Source organism: Equus caballus, chromosome 16, assembly GCF_041296265.1.
Source record: "Equus caballus isolate H_3958 breed thoroughbred chromosome 16, TB-T2T, whole genome shotgun sequence".
In the NCBI taxonomy this organism is placed as follows: domain Eukaryota; kingdom Metazoa; phylum Chordata; class Mammalia; order Perissodactyla; family Equidae; genus Equus; species Equus caballus.
The window spans coordinates 31882623-31902325 of NC_091699.1; the positions used below are offsets into that span (position 1 = coordinate 31882623).

At 41.4% G+C, this 19703-nt stretch overlaps 1 protein-coding gene across 3 annotated transcripts in view; it reads left to right on the forward strand.

The window, feature by feature from the left end:
* The window catches only part of FRMD4B (FERM domain containing 4B), a 308178-nt gene that overhangs the window by 97699 nt on the left and 190776 nt on the right, over positions 1-19703 (forward strand). The gene's annotated exons all lie outside the window — the stretch shown is intronic.

Consider the following 19703-nt stretch of genomic DNA (forward strand, 5'->3'; position numbering starts at 1 on the left):
AAATTGAAGGTTTTTTTTTAAGTCATCCTGATCTGGTGTAAAACTTTGGAGTTGGTACAATTTTCTAGCTTGTGCAACTAAAAGAATCCGGAAAGATCTGTTTGCACTTAAACTTGCTCATGTCTAACATCCCCGTGCAATGTTTAACCTGAAGTGAGAATTTAATTATAGTTTAAAACATAAAACAGTTTTTCTTTTTTTAGATTAAATTACATCTTGTGCAAAAACAGTCTTGCGCTATAGAAAGAGTTTGGTCTCATCCCTCCTCAGTGAAGACTGACTCCTCTTTCTAGTAATTTACTGCAAAGCAAGATGCTTCTATTTGTAGTCTTATATCCCTTTCTTTGGTATAAAGTAGTTAAGGCATGTTACTTATAAAAAAATGAGCCACAATATCGGAAAACCTAGAAACCTTTATGCATAATCAGAGATTTTTTTAAAACCCTGATAAAGTTGCAGGGAAAAAATCCCCATTTTAATGGGTTACCCATTTTATAAAAAGTTTAAACCTTATAATGTGGCCATAAGTTTGTGTAAGTAAAGAGAAAGCATGGAAGGATATGCAACACCAGGCCATCCATATTGGTAACCTCAAGGAGGTTATCTGATAGATGGCATCAGATGAAAGGAGATTGTTTCCATTTTTTCTGTAACTGTGTATTGTTGAATTGCTGTGTTATTGAATTGTTACAATTAAGGACTTTTGTTAATAGCTTTATTGAGGTATAGCTGATCTACAATAAACTGCACATATTTAAAGTGTACAATTTGATAAGTTTTGACATGTGTATACACCCAAGAAACCATCACCAAAATCAAGATAATGAAAACATCTATCACAGGGGCCGGCCCGGTGGCGTAGTGTTTGGGTTTGCATGCTCCGCTTCAGTGGCCCAGGTTTTGCAGGTTCGGATCCCAGGCGCAGACCTATGCACTGCTCATCAAGCCATGCTGTGGTGCCATCCCATATGCAGAGTAGAAGAGGACTGGAACTGACGTTAGCTCAGGACCATCTTCCTCAAGCAAAAAGAGGAAGATTGGCAACAGATGTTAACTCAGGGCCAATCTTCCTCACAAAAAAGAGCAAAAACAAAACCAAAAAATATCCATCATTCCCAAAAGTTTCCCTGGGCCCCTTTGTGATGCCTCCCTCCTACCCCGCCCAGCCCTTTTCCTGCCCCAGGCAAGCCCTGATCTTGCTTCTGTCACTATACATCAATTTGCATTTTCTGCAATTTTATATAAATGGAATCATACAGTACATACTCTTTTTGTCTGGCATCTTTCACTCAGGGTTTATATGAATAAACCGTGTTTGTTTCTGTACTCACCTGTGATGGACATTTGCGTTGTTTCCAGTTTTTCATGTTATGAATAGTGCTACTGTGAAGATTCATGTACGAGTCTTCATAGAGACATATGCTTTCATTGCTGTTGGGCTAATACCTAGGAGTGGAATGGCTGGATCATATGGTAGGTGTATGTTTAACTTTTTAAGAAATTGCCAAACAGTTTTCCAAAGTGGCTGTATCGTTTTACATTCCCCCAGCACTGCATGGATTTCCAGTTCCTCCACATCCTTGTCAATATGATCAGTCTTTCATTTTATCCATTCTAATAGGTATGTAGTAGTAACTCATTGTGCTTTATCTTGCATTTCTCTGATAACAAATAATGTTGAATATCTTTTCATGTTCCCATTTGCCGTCTGTATATCTTCTCTGTGAATTGTCTGACCCAATTTTTTGTGCGTTTTTCATGGGTTGTTTGTCTTCTTGTTGAGTTTTGAGAGTTCTTTATATATTCTGGATACAAGTCCTTTATCAGATGTAAACTTTGCAAATATTTCCCCCCAGCTGCTAGCTTGTTTTCTGTAGGGGAGGAGGACATTTCCTCTCCCCAAATGGGGGTTCGTCTGGCTGGAGAACGAATTAAATTCACATGAGACAGAATAGCAAGAGAAAATTAAACAAAGCTTTAATGAGGAACCATGGCCCGGGGCCTTTCTTCCCAAAGGAAGAAAGGGCACCGAAGAAGTGGGGTGCAGACAGTGGTTGTATACCCCCAAACGGGGTGTTTCACATGTGATTGAAATGTCCCTCCCACAATAGTCACAAGATTGCCCCGTCAGCACAGTGCTTGATGGACACAGCAGGTAGTGGTCTGCTGTCTCGGAGGGCTAGCCGGAGGCAAGTCGATTGTCTGGAGCTGGGCGGTCACAGGTGAGCTCAGCAATCAGTTCCTAGCCTAAAGAAAGATGCTTAATCTTTAAGGAATGCCAACGTTGGGAGGGGGAGGGAAGTCAGTTACAGGAGGTTACCAGACTAGCACAATAAAATGCAGATTTTATGTCCTTGCCTTTGGTATTGATTAAGAGTTTTTAGAGAGAAGGTCATCTCCTTTCTTCTTCCTGGTACAGAGAGGGAGGCACCTTTTACAGATAGAGATTTACCTTACAAATGTAAACATGTCCTAACAAAGGGCAAGTTCCATTCCTCAGAGCCTCCTTCCCTGTCCCAGTTTATCAAAAGCAATCAACCTCAAATAATCCTGATGCCAAAGAGACATATCTTGGGGTGGCCAATTTCAGGTCCCCACATTTCTCTTTTTCTCAACAATGTCTTTCAAAGAGCGGAAGTTTTTAATGTGTTTAACTTGTTTTAATTTGATCTATTACAAAGTGAGGGATATTTTAAAATATTTGTCAGCCACCCTAGGAATTCTTACGTTTAGATATCCACCCCACATGATACCAAGCATATTAAAATGTACATACATAGGGGCTGGCACCTTGGCTGAGTGGTTAAGTTGGCGCGCTCCAGGCTTTTGCGGGTTCGGATCCTGGGGATGGACATGGCACCACTCATCAGGCCATGCTGAGGCAGCATCCCACGTAGCACAATTAGAAGGACCTACAACTAGAATATACAACTATGTACTGGGAGGCTTTGGGGAGAAGAAGAAGAAGAATAAAAAAAAAGAAGATTGGCAACGGATGTTAGCTCAGGTGCCAATCTTTAAAATGTACATATATTCCACATTAAAAATAATTTCTTACACTATACATTTTTTAAAGACCCTATAATTTTGTTGTTCAAATTGTTTGTTATAAGGAACTTATTTCATTTATTATTGACTATAATTTTTCAGGACTCATCATGCATTCTTGGTGATTCATGCCGAGTAAAAACTCTTACCTAAAAATCATTTTAAAACATAATGCGATTTAACGAATACTACACTTATCAAATAATGAAGTTGACAATATGTTAACTTTTGTAAACATTAAGTTAAATATTTATTACTTTAGATTGGGCAGTGTTCTTTTCGTTTTTAGAAGCCAGCAAGTTGGTTGCTTGTTTTTTAGCTCTAAATAATTTTTTGAGTCTGCTGAGAAACATGTAGCTTCTAGACTTTGGATACAACAGTTGGTTAAAATACATTTAAGGTAAAATATACTAATTAATAAACTAAAAAGGAAACACAATAGTTTAAACATCTTTCCGGGCATTTAATAGACAGTCATTAGGTATAAGTAACAGGATTTGGAACAGATACTGGGAGACTGGCCGGCGTTTATAACATTAAGTGTTGAGGAATTTAATGTGTTTCTGCTGGTGCCTAAATTTCCTGCTGAAGTTTGACTGAAACAAACAAACTTTCCTTAGGCTCTGAGGTCTCACAACATTATGGCTTTTATTTTTAAATTTTTCTTATTTTTAAAATTGTTTTTTTGTTTCAAAATTAATGCCTAACTTTGGAAAATATTCAAACTAAGAGTATTTTGTGATGTTGAAAATTTAAAGCTGTCATTACCCACTCCTGTAAGTTAACTGTTAAACATTTCTTTGGTTAAAATAAATAGAAAGACAACAGACATATGTCCTTTTTTCCTTTAAAAGGAAGGAATGACTGTAAAGGCATCAAAGATGCATGAATACAGGAAAATCTAAATGTCAAATGAGTGCTAGAGATTAAAGTGTGTGCTCCTCTATGGAAGTCTGCTTGAAAACCACTGTGAAATGTTAAGTGCTCAGCATCACTAATCATTAGGAAAATGCAAATCAAAACCACAATGAGATACCACTTCACATCCATTAGGATGGCTATTTATATATAAAAAAGTGTTGATGAGGCTGTGGAGAAATTGTAATTCTTGTATAAGCTTGGTGGGAATGTAAAATGGTGCAGACGCTGTGGAAAACAGTATGGCGATTCCTTAAAAAAATTAAATAGAATCACCATACGATTCACCAGTTCCGCTTCTGGTTATATACCCAGAAGAATTGAAAGCAGAGACCTCAACAGATATTTGTGTCCCAGTGTTCTTAGCAGCACTATTCCCAACAGCTCAAGCATCCAATGGCAGATGAGTGGATAAACAAAATGTAGTATATGCATACACTGGAATATTATTTACCTTTAAAAAGGAATGAAATATTGATGAACCTTGAAGACACTATGCTAAGTGAAATAAGCCAGACAGAAAAGGACAAATATGGTGTCATTCTACTTATATGAGGTACCCAGAATAGTCAAATTCAGAGGCAGAAAGTACACTGGAGGTTGCTAAGGGCTGAGAGGAGGGAGAAATGGGGAGATTCTGTGTAATGGATACAGAGTGTCAGTTTGGGAAGATGAAAATGTTTGGGAGATGAATGGTGGTGATGGCTGCACAACAATGTGAATGTACTTAATGCCGCTTTAAAAGGTTAAAATGGCGAATTTTATGTTATGTATATTTTACCACAGTTTTTTTTATTAAGGTTATGATAGTTAACAACCTTGTGAAATTACAGTTGTACATCATTATTAGTCATGTTGTAGATACTCCACTTCACCCCTAGTGCCCTCCCCCCACCCCCCTTTCCCCTGGCAACCACCGATCAGTTCTCTTTGTCCATATGTTAACTACCACCTATGAGTGGAGTCATACAGAGTTTTAAAAAAATATTAAAAAGAGGAAAAAATCCCAAGTGTTTCCAAATAAACAAAGGTAATAGTTTAAAATATCACCCTAATACATTTTAGTGATAGCCAAAATTTCTTAATGCCATCATGGCCTAAACCAAAAGTACAATATTTTTAAAAGGAAAAAAAAATTCTATTATTTTTCTTTTCAATGATGCCTCATACTTCTGACTTCAGTAGTGCAAATTCAGAAACAGCAAATTACTAGCCAACTGCCAGGCAGTCTTTTAAGACTTTACATGTATTAACCCACTTAATCCTCAACAGAACTAGGAAATACTGTTACTTTCATTTCACAGATGAGGACATTGAGAACAGAGAGGTTATGTCTTGTTCCCAAGGTTACACAGCTGCTGAGAGGCAGAGCTGGTGGTCAAACACTGGAAATATGGCTCCCGAGCCCACAGCACTCTGAGCCACTAAGTTTTTGTACTTCCTGACTCTGAAGAGCATTAGTATTAAGAGAGCTGTCTATAAACTGTGATCATTTCTAGGATTTCTACTGGACAGTTATAACTGAAAAGCTTGACTGTATTGATATCCTGTTAGCTTCTCTCAGTAGCGGCCTGTGACCTGAACCATATAAATAATTTGTCTCCAGCTGGAAATTACTCTTTAACATTTACCCAGCTTTTTACGAATGCCAGTCGTAAAGGAGACACAAGGGAATGCTCCGCATAAAAATGTAGATTTTCTAGATCTTCTCACAGAAAAGGTCTGGAAAGGAAATCTCCATATTGGAAAGAGAAAATATGACCTCATGGTCTTTCCTTCCCCCAAAATTCATGTCTCCTAAAATGTTAGATTAATTAAAAAAAGAAAAAGATTTATGTCTATGGTCAAATAAATTTAGGAAACACTGAATTAAAAGAAGTTAGTTTCTTCACTGCAGGATGTCTTATGGACTTAACGTACTAATAATACTGTGAATTGCCAAGAAAGGGATATAATATATATATTAAATAATATATAAGTATATGTTTTATACCATAAAGTTGTTTTCCAGAGTTATTTTACCACAGAGTACTTCTCCTGTGGAAATTCATGAAGGGTTGTGCTCCCTGGAACACTTTTGGGAATCTCGTACTACGGATTTTCCAGATGTACCACCAGGGGGCAGTGTCGTGCCCCCTTTATATTCTGACTTAAACATTGACCCAAACTTTCTTTATTTCCCCTCAGCACGCCTGAGACAGGCTGACATTTTCAAGCAGACTTGGCTAGAAACTTTCAAGGGATGATGGAAAGAAATAAGAAAAATAAGAAGCCCTGTAAAGAGTCACAATTCCAAAATCTGTGAGGCCGAGCAGAAGGAATAGCAAATCTGCCAAGCTCTCGGACCAGCACAGAAGGCAACTTCTCAGCCATATTGCTTGGCTTTTTTGCCTCTCCTGTTTTCTGTCATCTCGGCCCCCAGAGCATCTGTGGGCTTATCTTATCACAACTGAGGATGAATCTCACAGACCCTTCTGTTTTCACGGCTCAGATTCTGTTCTGTCTAAATTTCCCAGATCTGCACTGTGATCTTGTCTCTCAGTCCTGGTTGGCAACTCTGAGCTACCTCTGTGGTGGTGAGCAGACAGGGCGGTCCTGTGAATGTTCTAGTCCTGATTAAATATGCAATAAATGTGCTGCCCTCACTTCCTGTGCCAGGGCAGACATTATTAATCAACACAGCATGCTTTCTTTGTAGAACTCAGAACCCATCTCATAATCCTTCCTGACACTGGGCTCCGGGCAGGCATTACCAATAGATGGCTATTAATGTGAGTGGGGAAATTCTCTCATGCACTCCTAGGGTATAAATTCCACCCGTCTCTAGAACCTTCTGTGGTGACTTTCACAGATGATTTTAATCTCCCTCATCCTCTACCCAAAACACACACAGACCAGATACACACACACACAGGCTTTAAACAGTCTTCATTTAGATCCACAATAATGAAAGTCCCCGTTATAGCCATGTCATCTTCTTATCCATCCCTTCTGATAGCACACTGTACAGGGGCTGCGCCTAATTGGAAGAGGGGGCTGTTACATCCCAGCATGTGCTGGAGGCTCCAAACTTGGCCCATTCCGTTCTTTAACTTCTGATGGTTATTGGTATCATGTGGCACATGCCCCATTTTAATTAGCGTGTCCTTCGCGTTGCTTTTGTATGAGCTGATCAGGAAGTAGCCTGTGCTCTTTGCCAAACTTTAGCAAAAGCTGTATCAGGGATAAGAAACCCTAACCAACTATGGTAGGCTTAGAAACTAATTATCATCTGATGGGTGTTTTTTTTTAATGCTGAAGGTTTATTTTAATAAACTTAATATTTTTATTGAATGCATTATATTTAATTTATATTAATATGTAAACTTCATTAATAATTTAATAAAGGAGGCAGTGGAGTGTAGTCATTAAGTGTGGCCACTGGAATTAGATGAGGTTCAGCTCTTTGCTCTGCCACTAACTTGCTTTGCAGCCTTTGGTGAGTTACTACTCAGCCCCTCCAAGCCTTCTGAAAAATAAAGATAATACTAATACTTATCTCGTTTCATTTATAAAATAAACATTATTGTGCATCTATTTTGTACCAAGTATTAAACATCATTGGGAGGATTGAATGGAATCGGGCGTTCAATTCACCTAGCACTGGAATGATACTATTGTTATTCCTCTCTTAAAGTACTCTTACATTTCAGCTGAAGCCATCGTGAAAGGTGGGGACAAAAGAAGGCCATACGTGTTCTTGAATTCCAGATCCATCAGACGTGAGATTTAGGTGGTGGAGCAACAGAGGCAATATTTCATTTTAAATTGCGCATTGGAGGTGAACTTTCCCCAGTGGCCAGTGGGGGGTGCTGTGTGAACAGAATATCTGCTTCCAAAGCTGGCTTCAGGTGCCAGTGTCGCTCTTCCCCTCAGGGGAGTGTGACCGAAAATGATGAGCAGCAAGTTCAACTTTGCCGTTAATTCTCTAGCTTCTGTTTCCTGTTAAATTTAACTCCATCCATATTCTTATGGCAGCAGAATTGATTAACATTTATGAAATGTCATCGCCGAGCAATACGCTTCTGAAATGAAAAAGATGTGCTTGAGGACTTTACAACGTAAGGAGGAGGTGACACTGAGACGTTGGTGATTGTTAAGAAAGCATCATGGGGATACTATAAATGAGAAATTAGTGAAGAAAAGAATAACACTATGAAAAACTGTGAAAGACAAGGAAATCTTTTAAGCTCTGGCACGTCTCCCACCTTCCTGTTGGCTTAAGTCACAGTGGAAGGGAGGGGGATGGGGCAAAAGGTAGTAAAGACAGAAGCCAGGGGCAGGGAGACACCAAGGCTGCTATGCTCCAAAGTCCTGAGTACGAAAAGGTAAAGTTAAAATCAACAGCGTTTGTGACTTTTTATATTGCTTCTATTAAATTTGTGATTTAAAATCTTACATTCATTCTTTCAGCCCTTTGACTTGAAATTAGCTTCAGAAAATATCCCAGTCCACCTAAGCAAATTTCACATTCATGTTTTCAGTTTCAAAGCTTGCTTTTATTTCAACTATGAATTTTCATACTGGGATTTAAGGCAGTCAGCATACGTCTTACATCGGTTCATTTGTCTTACAAGAATAATTCAGCTTCTGGCAATTTGATAAGAGAAAAATTGTATATAATTCATTTAATGTGTATTTTTGATTATCAGTGAAGTCAGGGCTTTTTCTTCTATTTATTATATAAGAATACATAATATATAATATATTAATATATTAAATATATTTTCTTACATTTGTATTTCTTATGAAAACTGCCTGTTCCTTTCTTTGTCTATTGATTTGTTTATTACATTAATAAATTAAGAAAGAAAGAATTGATTCAGAGGTGAGACCAAAGTACAAGTCATGTGTCTTAATAATATAGTCCCGATTGAAAAGTGACTCCAAATAATTGCAGAACGTGCATTTTCAGCTTCTGCTCAATCTTTGTAGTTGAGGTAGTGTCTCCACGGCTCACGCCCTCTTGGAGTCAGTCTGGAGCTCACAGATGGCTGGTTCCTCTTTCCGAGGCGTGTCTGGTCTCTGTCGGCCCTGTGGCAGGTTGCGGAGGACTCGGGGAGCAGGCGTCTTTGCAGTCCATGTGGAGTCCCGTGGAGACAGCTGGTAAACAGTCCTCCTCGACAGAAGGCAGCAGCGGCATTTGGCTGCAAAGGCGCACAGCCCCACTGCCACCATCAGTTTAAGAGAAGGAGACGCATAATTCCTCCGTGAGCCCGGGCAGCAACTGAACCTTGTTCATTTCTGAATCTTGCACTCTGGGCAAACGCCCATTGGGATGAGTTGCAAAAGTGTTTCTTGTTTGTTTCTTTGTTGCCCAGGAAGGTGGACTAAGTTATGAGTGACTTGGTTTGCCAAAATATGGTTTCTCTTAGCGCCATGCTCTGGGAAAGGGGACCCCTTCAGTAAGTTGAATCTCTTTTCAGAGAAAAAGTGTTTTAAAATTAAATTTAAGTTAAAGCATATTTAAATGGAGTTATTAAAACATTTGCGATATAATACCAAAGGTGCTTGTTTATTAATGCAATCAATAACACGATCTAGTGGACCATAATTTCAAAGTAGTCTGGAATGTGAACAGTATTTTGCAGTGTAGCCAAGCACTGTAATGAGATATGAGAACATCTGTGGTGTCTGCTGGAGACTGAGTGGCAGGTACTGCTACTATTTCCAGAGTTTGTTACCTATATTCATAACGGAAGGAATGCTAAATTTTAATTAGAAGCTAGTAATGACTATTTTTAAAGATGTAATTTTTACGATAGTCCAAGTTCTATCCTTGAAATCTATGTGAAAATCTCTTGGGGGTCATGGTTCCCTGACTAAAATTCCCTGGTCTCGGGGCTGGGGTGAGGGTAGGATGTGGAGGAATTTTTGAGGTGATAGAACTGTTCAGTGTTGATTGTGCTGGTGGTTACGTGGCTGAATACATTATTGCTGCTAATGGAGGCAGTCGCTGCAAAAATCCCTTTCGTGTCAGAGCTGGATTTCTTCCACAATTATCCGGTGCTTTATTGAGAGTCAATGTAGCAATGGTGGTCAAGGGAAAGGACTCTGGAACAACTCCCCGAGTTTAAATCCTGGCTCTGCCAGTTATTTGCTGTGTGACCCAGGACAAGTTAAGTGACATCTCTGAGTCTCAGTTTCATCACATGAAAATGAAGATGATAATGACTGTGCCTACCTCATGAAATTATTTGAAGATTAAATGGGAGAATATATTTAAAAGGCTTAAAATAGTGCCTGGCATATAGAAAGCACTATAATGTCATCTAAGTTTTAGAAATGCTTGGGGAAGAGGCCAAGGCCGTATGAAGAGCTCGATGAATGCCAGTGATTGCATCAGTAATCAGAAAGATGGTACTTGGTCAAGAGAAGTTAGTCATTAACAAAAAAAGTATGTGTGGGTGTCCCTAAGACGCATCAGCTTACTTGTTACTGTTCTTTTGAATGCATTTGAAACATCTTTTCATTCATCTTGGCTCTGCCTCAACTTCAGCTGTCAGATGGCTCAGCTCCCCAACATCCCCTTCCGTTTCCAAATAACTTCCCCTCCTGGACCACCTTGCATGATGTGTTTCCAGAGAACAAAGACAGTGCATTTCATGCAACGTTTGCAAATGAAAATCGCACCCAAGGACATAATAAAGGTTCCAGGTCTCCTATAAAACCCCGGTTGACTTACACAATGAATGCTCGGCTGGGGTTATTAGTTATGATTGATACGTGGTACTGTTCAAATAGTCTACAAAACTGGTGAATATTTACAACGTGGCAAAATGTTCCCCAGGCAAGTTTCCAGCAGAGCCCTGCTGAGATTCGAAGCCTGAGGTGTTTCTCTAGTTAGAGCCCAGTTTGTGAGCTTGCAAATTACACACAAGCAAAGAATTTATTGAAAATCACTTTCTATGCCATATACCAGGCAGCAGCTCATTTGTCTGGAGAACCAGAAACCAGGGAATCATGGAAACCTAAAATCATAAAATAATCCAAAAACTTCATGTAAAATAGTTTCAGCCTTCCTCAGGTAAACTTGCTCAGGTAAACTTCAGGGGCAGTTCATAAGGAGGAGGAGAGGGAGCATACAGGATACAGAGATTTCTTTTTAATGTCAGTAAAAATATTGACAGTGAGGTACTTATGTTCTGTAAAGTCACCCCAAGCATGGAATTTGCTAATAGCCAGCTATCGCTCCTAAGGGAAATACAGGGCCAGCTTCCTGCGAATCTCTGGTCACAAAATTCTCATCAACTAATCATACATAACCTTGTTTTATGTGTGTTTCTATTTGCAGACACTTTCCTATATATTGTGGCTCTGTTAGTGTTGAGCTCACGGTGTATAGCACTATAACTCACGCCTGAATGAAACTTACCTAACACACATATTTTCTTCATAAGGCACGTCCCAGCCTTCTTATGCCTAGGAACACTAACCAGCACTTCAGCACTATGCTCGGGGGCCATTTTAAACCGCAAAGTTGCCAACAAAAAGCACAAAAGTTTTTTTTAAAAGTTGCTCTAGAAGGACCATGAGAAGGACACTCGTTTATGGTGTGAGAGCTGAAACAAGAAGGCTGAGCGTTGCCTTATTTGACCTTAGCTAGGGCCTTGCTCAAGAGGTCCCTCAGATTTTTCGCCCCTCTGCCCATGTCTGAGAATGCTGGCAAATGCACCACAAGTATTGCTTTTGGGGTTACAAGCAAATTTTAGCAAGTAGACAAGTTTGCAAATATGGAATTCGTGAATAATGAAGATCGACTTTATAAATAAGATAGTCTCACGAAAAAGGGCCTGTGTGGTCTATTGCTCACTTCCTGAGCAGCATTAGCTGAGTATAGAGCTTCCATTGGGTAAATGCCCAGGGAGTCGTATACGCGTGCCAGGGCTCGCCCCTCCCTGGCTCGGAGCCCGACAGTCTCTCCATCAGAGAGCGGGCAGGACTTAGGGGTCAGCACACTCCTGCCTTTGGGCCAGAGCCTGCACACTGCCTGTTTAGGTACAGTCCCAAGCAAAGAAAGGATTTTTTACTTTTAAATGGCTAAGGGGAAAAAAATCAAAAGAAGGCTATTTCAGGACACTTGAAAATTATATGAAATTTAAATGTCGGTGGTCATAAATAAAGTTCTACTGGAACACAGCCACGCCCATTCATTGTCAACAACTGCTTTCTCTCATGATGCAGAGATGGGTGGTCGCCAGAGAGAGGGTATAGCCCAAAAAACTGAAACTGTTTACTCTCTGGTCCTTTAGAGAAACATTTGATGACCCCTGATCTAAACACGGCTGGTTGTTACACTGGAGGATCTTGCACAGGCAATTAAAAGCTCTGTATGGCAGTGAAACTCCATGTAGCAGGGGAGGGGTAAGTTCAAGGCAACATAAAATAGGGCTTCTCCCTTCCCCACTCCCACCTCCTCCTTTCAATACAAGTTTACATTTCAAATCCCTGTGAATTAAATAACTCAAGAATATACTTCGTGTGTTGAAGCAGATTAGAAAGTATCAGACTGTTTCCGTGAACAAATCTGTCGCCACCAATTTAAATGCAGTTGGAGGGAATTCATCAGGGCGAAGAGAAAGTGATGACACCAACTCTTTTGTGTTGAGGTTATGCAGTGAAATTCCAGTAGCTTTGTTTCCTATCAATTAAGAAAGTGAAGTTCATTTCATTTTGTCTTTATTTGGAGTTTTAATAGCTGAAAGTTCTCTTAGAGATCATTTAGACCAAGGCTATACAGGAGAATTTTCTGCAGAGTTGGGCGTGTTCTGCATCTGTGTTATCCACTATGGTAGCCACAGATATATGTGGCTATTGAGCATTTGAAATATGGCTAGTGCAACTGAGGAATTTAATTTTTATTTTGTGTTCAGTTTTAATTAAGTTGAAATAGTCATGTGTGGCTCGTGGTACCTTATGGAACAGGACACATCTAGACTCAAGATAGCAAACTGGTATGCAGGTTTGCCTGTTTGCCTTGCAGAGTGTTTTTAAGGAGTTTGGATTTGTTGCCAACATATAAAGATGGGGAGATTTTATATAAAGGTCCAAATTCTGGCTTTCGTGGAAAATTGGAACATCTAGAGACACTGGGGCTGCTCTTTCTGAATGAGACCCGTGATCTCTAGTCCCCACTGCTCCCTGTTGTCTTACACTCACCCTGCTGCATCATTTTCATTACCTGCTTAATCTCTATTGGCATTTGAATGTGCAATCTCTAGTCTAATTCAACCCTGTACTTTTCATGTGGGAAACTAAAGCACAGAGATGTTAAGTACCTTACCCAGAGTCATCCAATAATTAATACTTTGGCTCACTCCAGAACCCCTGGCCGGTGCTCTCTCTACTCCAGGGCCCTGAGGAAATCTCTGGGTGTGTGTGGGTGGTGGGAGAGGCGGGTATTACGCACTACCTGGGTGTGTCTGATCTGTGCTCACAAGCCTCATCCTCCCCTACTTCCAGGCCGTGCATAGGTTGGACATTGGGTGAGTGAGGTCTCTGCTTTCCTCCCATCTGGGCTGACTCAGTGAGAGCCACAATGGGCAGTGAGGGCGTGGGAGGGAGAGAGGTCTGAACTTTCCCTGGCCATTTTCCTCTGCAACTTCCTCTCTCATTGTTTACCTCTGACATCGCCAATGTGCTCAATGACGGCGCGTGTGATAACCCATTGTGGGCGCTTATCCACCCTGGTATCTCTGCTTCATGCAGTTCCTCTGCTCATCTGGGTCCACCAGTCTTTTTCCAAAGGCCTTTTGACTTACTTCTGAAGTCCTAGTCAATTAAATCTTGGGCCAAAATACTTACTTAAGTCCACAAAGAAAGCTTTGAAATAGTCTTTCACATCTGAGAGTTAAACTTTATTGGGCATTTCTCCATTTTCTTGTCCTGTTGAGATCAAGACTAACTCAGAAAGAGGAAGTTTAGCTCAGTGACTATGGGGACATACTCACCTGGATTTGAGTCCTTGCTCTGCGGGTTGCCAGGTCAGTGACCTAGGGAATAATCCCTTAACCTCCTGAGCCTGAATTTCCTCAAGTGTCAAAGTAGCTACTTCGCAGAGCTGTGGGTGAGGAATAAATCTGATAAGGAATGTAAGGTAAAAAGCGTGGCACTTGTGACATATGATGGCTCTATAGATGGAAAGGATGTAGCATTCGTCTTCCCATACACCTTACAGGCTTTTGCTAGACAGGGATCTGCTAGTTTCATCAGGCCACATGCCTTCTCAAATCCTTCCCTGGGGTTACTTTGTGTTATAAATTCCAGCAGATCAACCACCTTGACCCATTTTAACCCCCCAAATCTCTTCCTGCGTTTCAATCTGCAAGTTCTGCTGTGTGTACTCTGCATAGAAACTTCCGTTGACTGCTTGCTCCTTGACTTAAAAAGCTCTCTTCCCTCCTTTTCCCAAGTGGAACTGGTATCAATGTACTTCTGCCGTGCTGCAGGATGGGGAATGGGTATCTGTGATTTTTGCCTGCCCAGCATTCAGTCCCCCTTCTTCTGATAAGAGAACCCCACCCAACTTGCCCTTTGGCTTAGTGAGGCTGCTCCACCAGCCTTTTCTGGTGTCAGGGTTGCACATGTGGCTCAAGTCTGGACAATCAGAGCCAGTAAAGAATAACTGAAGGACTCTTGTTGGAATTATTGCGAAAGAGAGTCTCTCTTTCCACAGGGGTTGCTAAACTAGCTGGATGTGAGCTTGGACTTGCTAGTGGCTGCCTCTAGCTCCATTGGGAAGGGAGAGTGAGATCAACACAGAGTAGAGAGAACTGAGAGACAGAGAGAGACGGAGTCCAGAGCATCAGGGCCTGAAGCCAGATACCCCTGGAGTTTTCAGTTATGTGAGCCAGTCAACTCCCCACATTCACCTTTATTGGATTTATTTATTCGTGTTTGCTTTGTCCAGTTTGAGTTGGATTTCTATCCCTGTAACTGAGAGTTCTGTTACAATTCTCCCCTTTCGATATCTAAATGGCCCTCAAATCTGTCTCTCGATATATTTCCCAGCTAACGTGAATCTATTGGCTGGCTTGAAACTATCAGATGTATGCAACTATCACATGTATGCAACGTACATTTTCTCCCTGGGGTACTTTGCTATCTGGGCTTGTGGTGCAGTTGACTCTTTTCATTTGGGCTATCTGTGATTGTCCATTCCCTACCTCAGATCTGGATAATAAACACTTTGCAACCCAAGTGTATTGGTTTCCTATTGCTGCCATTGAAGTTGCCACGAAGTAATTAAAAGACTTAACAATACATATTTGTTATTTCACAGTTTCTGTGCATCAGGAGTCTGGGCACAGCTTAACTGGATCTTCTGCTCAGGGTCTCACCAGACCAAACTAAGGTGTCAGCTAGGACCATGATCTTGTCTGAAACTCAGAAGCCTCTTCCAAGATCGCTGACTGTTGGTAGAATTCAGCTCATGACAGTCGGAGGGCTGAGGCCCTTAGCTCCTAGGGCACACCTGCAGTTCCTCACCATGGGGCCGCCTCCACAACATGGCCGTTTCTTCATCAGAGACAGCAGGAGAGTGTCTTTCTCTCCAGTCGGCTAAGATGGAGTGATCCTGGGGGGGACAGCTCATCGCCCTTGGTATATAACATAACCTAACTAGGGGAGTGACATCGCATCATCTTTGCCATATTCTCTTGGCTAGAAGCAAGTTACAAGCTCCAGCTTCGCTCAAGGGGAGGAGATTTCAGAGGGCATAACACCAGGGTGTGGGAATCATGGGGGCCGTGTTAGAATCCTGCCTACCATGCCAGTTAACCTCCCGCCAAATGGTCTAAACCCAATTCAGAGTAGTGACATTTATTGATTAGTAAAGTTGCTCTGCATACATGGTATAGATTTAGTAAACCTGTCTTATTGGTTATAATGTGTGTGTGTGTGCGTGTGCATGACAGGGTTGAAAAAGATAGCTGCAGTAGGCTGAATAATGTTCCCCAAGATACCAGATCCTCACCCCTGGAATCTGTAAATGTGACCTTATATGGTAAAGACCTTGCGGCTGTGATCAAGTTAAGGTTATGAGAAGGGAGATTATCCTGGATTATCTGGGTGGGCCCGACATGCCATCACAGTGTCCTTATAAGAGAGAGGCAGAGGGAGATAGGAGAGACACAGAAGAGAAGGTGATGGGAAGACACAGGTAGAGGTTGGAATGATGTGGCCACAAGTCAAGGGATGCTGGCAGCCACCAGAAGCTGGAAGGCGCAAGAAAGGATCTTCCTCAGGAGCCTCCAGAGGGAGTGTGGCCAGCTGACACCTTGATTTCAGCCCAGGGAACCTGATTTTGGATTTCTGACTTCCCGAACCATGAGAGAATAAATTTCTGCTGTGTTTAAGCCACTCACGTTGTGGTAATTTGTTACCACAGCCACAGGAAACCAGTATAATGGCCATACTGTCTTATTTAGAATCAGCTTTGCACCTGAGGTTTTTGAGCCTGAAGACAATTTGGCCAGATTTCGATCTAACTTATAAAATACAGTCAAGTGTTGCTTAGTGACAGGGATACATTCTGAGAAATGTGTTGTTAGGTGATTCCATCGTTGTGTGAACATCATAGAGGGCACTTACTTACACAAATCTAGATGGTACGGCCTACTACACACCTAGGCTATGTGGTACTAATCTTATGGGACCACTATCGTAGAGCCGGTTCATCGTTAACTAAAATGTTGTTATGTGGCATGTGACTGTAATATTGCTCCCAGCAAGGTCCTTGGAATACCTGCTTTGCATCTTTTGAGATGCTTGTTTAGAAATAGGTTACTCAGAACCACCTGCTAAACGGTGCCAGTTATTAAGGGCAGACCACAAATTTGGCTTTGAGCTCTTGGTGCTACATGGTGGTCAAGGCAAAAAGTGCTCCCCAATGTAAAACGTTTCATATTTAATCTGAAAGTATGATATTTAGTCTTTCTAACTGGGAGGGCAGGGCACTTTATTCAGTGGGGAGAGGTGTCTAGTTTTCCTTTTGTATAAGTGATTAATTCCACGGCAGCTGCTATCTTTTTCTGGTCCTTAATATGTCAACCAGATATTTTAAATATTTCTTCATTCAACAAACATTCGTTGAACCCCTACAATGTGCCATGAGGGGTGGAGATATGATAGAGACCAAAAACACACAATATTTCCTGCTCTCAAAAAACCCACAGCCCCATGGAAAAGACAAAAATTAAATAGTTCCATGAATAAATGTGTCATTGCAGACTAAGTTAAGTCTGAAGAAAAGAAACACGTTTTCAGGATGTTATTTCGCAGAAGAACTTTGCCTAGGCTGGAGGATCTTGGATGGCTTTCTCCTGGATGTGGTTTTTCAGCTGAGAGCTGAAGATGGAGTAGGACTCCGCCAGAAGAAGGAGGAAGAGGCCCAGGATTCCTATGGGGCAACAAGATGCGCAATGGCCGTATGACCAGATGGTGTGGTAGATTTGAGGACTGAGAGGGCAGTCGAGGCGCAGGGTAAGGTGAGACTGGAAAGGTAGGCAGGGCCTGACCATGAAGACTGACCACAGAAGACTCTTGAAGGAAGGTCAAGTACACATGGTTGAAATGAAAACAAACGGAGGTCTAAATCTGCTCCCCAATCCACCACATCCTGTGACCCTGCTTCTCTTTGCAAGTGGTTGCCCGGCCTTGAGAAGCCATTATGGGGCTTTCTCTACATTCATTTCAGTGAGTCACTCTTATCGTTGTCTGTACAGAATACACATATCTAGTATTCCTTTCTTCTCACTGGGCAGTGGCCAATGCCTTACAAGGCCTGTGAGTGTGGGTCTCAGCCTAGGTAGAAGCCAAGATTAGAAAGACAAGAGGAGAGGTCCTCATGGGCACCAGGAGGACAACACAGCTGCCTGCAGAAAGCCGGCTGGACCTGCTTCCAGGGCACACCCCCTACGTTGGGTGGACACCTGTGATGGTGTTGAAATGCAGCACCTTGAAATGTGCTACACGTCACACCCAATTTAATGGCAGTGCTAACCTGCGGCAAGAAACAATATCTATTGATTTAACCCTGTTGGAGATCTAAGATTACCATTGACTTTTTCTGCCCATGGACCACTAGACTTTCATTGAAGGAACACTTTCTAATTAAAAGGAAGTATTATTTTCCCTTGCTGAAAGGAAGAACCATTTATTTTCTAAGATGCATGGTGCAGCCACATAATATAAATTCGTTAGACGGGCGGGGGCGTACTGTTAGCACAGAACTGGTTTGCGCTACTCATCTGCTTGGCGGGCAATCCTATTCTAGTGTGTATCTCTCTATCGTTAAAGCAGTATATTATTTTCTCCTGCTTAAAGTCTTTGGAGGAGGGTGTTGTGTGTTTAATACAAGAATATATTATGGTTCTATTCATATATGCATCGATTACCTGTAAGCACCTTTCTTCTTTGGATTCCCTCTCTGTATGAATGAAATATCGCTGTGTGATAATTTCTAGTCTCCCTCTGGATATAGGAGCATACATGTCATGAGAAACAGGTGAAATTATTCCATATGTATACCTCTCCCCCAGGCCAACATCATCCTTATTGAAAAGAAACAAATTCAGTATAATGAAAATACCAATAAAACAGCCAGAATAATTCCAGAAGTTTCCAAATCTCCAAGGGAGGAGAATGGTATCTGTGTAAACAGAAGAAATTAAGCAAATAGAAATTTTTCTCCCTTCTTTTCCCTTCCATCCCTGAGAAATGACTAGGAGCAGCTTGCACTGTGTTCTTCTTCTTATCCTTTCCTCTACAGCTCACAGACTGTGAGATGCAGGGTTTTATTGTCTTCATTTTGCTGCTTCTCGAAATGCTGCACATCTTTGGGATGCACGGTGAATTCATCACGGTCTCTTAAGATTAACGAGGCAATCAAGTCAAACTGTAATGCCAGCGAAAGAGAAGAAGAGGAGAAACCTTGCTATTTCAAGCATCTTGCATATTTGTCTCTGTCTTAAAGCCACTGTTAGGATCAGATGACACTTAGGGAAGCCGGGATGTGAAGTGAGGTTACAGTGATTTGTGAATGTACATGTGCGGTTTTGAGAGGGGTGGTACGGGGGAAGTATTCCAGAAGAACTGGTGAGGGAACCTGGGATGCCTAATTGGCTTCAGGTGGGACAGAGGTGAGGGGAGGTACAATGCAAGGTCAAGAGATCTGACTCTTACATCAGATTGCCTCAGGTCCAATCCAGGCACCACCTGGCCAAGTCCAGTCTAGCAAAGTGACCTTGAGTAAGTTGCTTCACTTCTCTGGGCCTCAGTTTCCTTGACTGTAAAATGGAGATAATCAGAGTAATGTAAATGGAGAAAGAGTAATTGGGAGATTAAATGAAATTATTGTACGTGTAAGTACTTAACTCATTTGTGCTCAGTAAATATTAGCTATTGTTTTTATTGATATTTTTGACTAGTTTCTCATATTGGTCTAGTTGGGCATCTTTAATCCAGTCACTCAACATATATGACTCTTGTGCCAAGTATACGCCAGGCACTGTGCTAGGTGTCAGGAAAGTAGTCATGAACCATTACCAGAGACAATGGGAATTCCTGTAATAGAGATCTGAGTAGACCAAAGGGGAGACCATGATAACTCTGAGACCCACCTGTGCTACAGGGACCCACCAAGAAGGTGTTAATGCCTGGAGGGATGAAGCTCCCCAGTGAACTTGGAGGATCTGGAA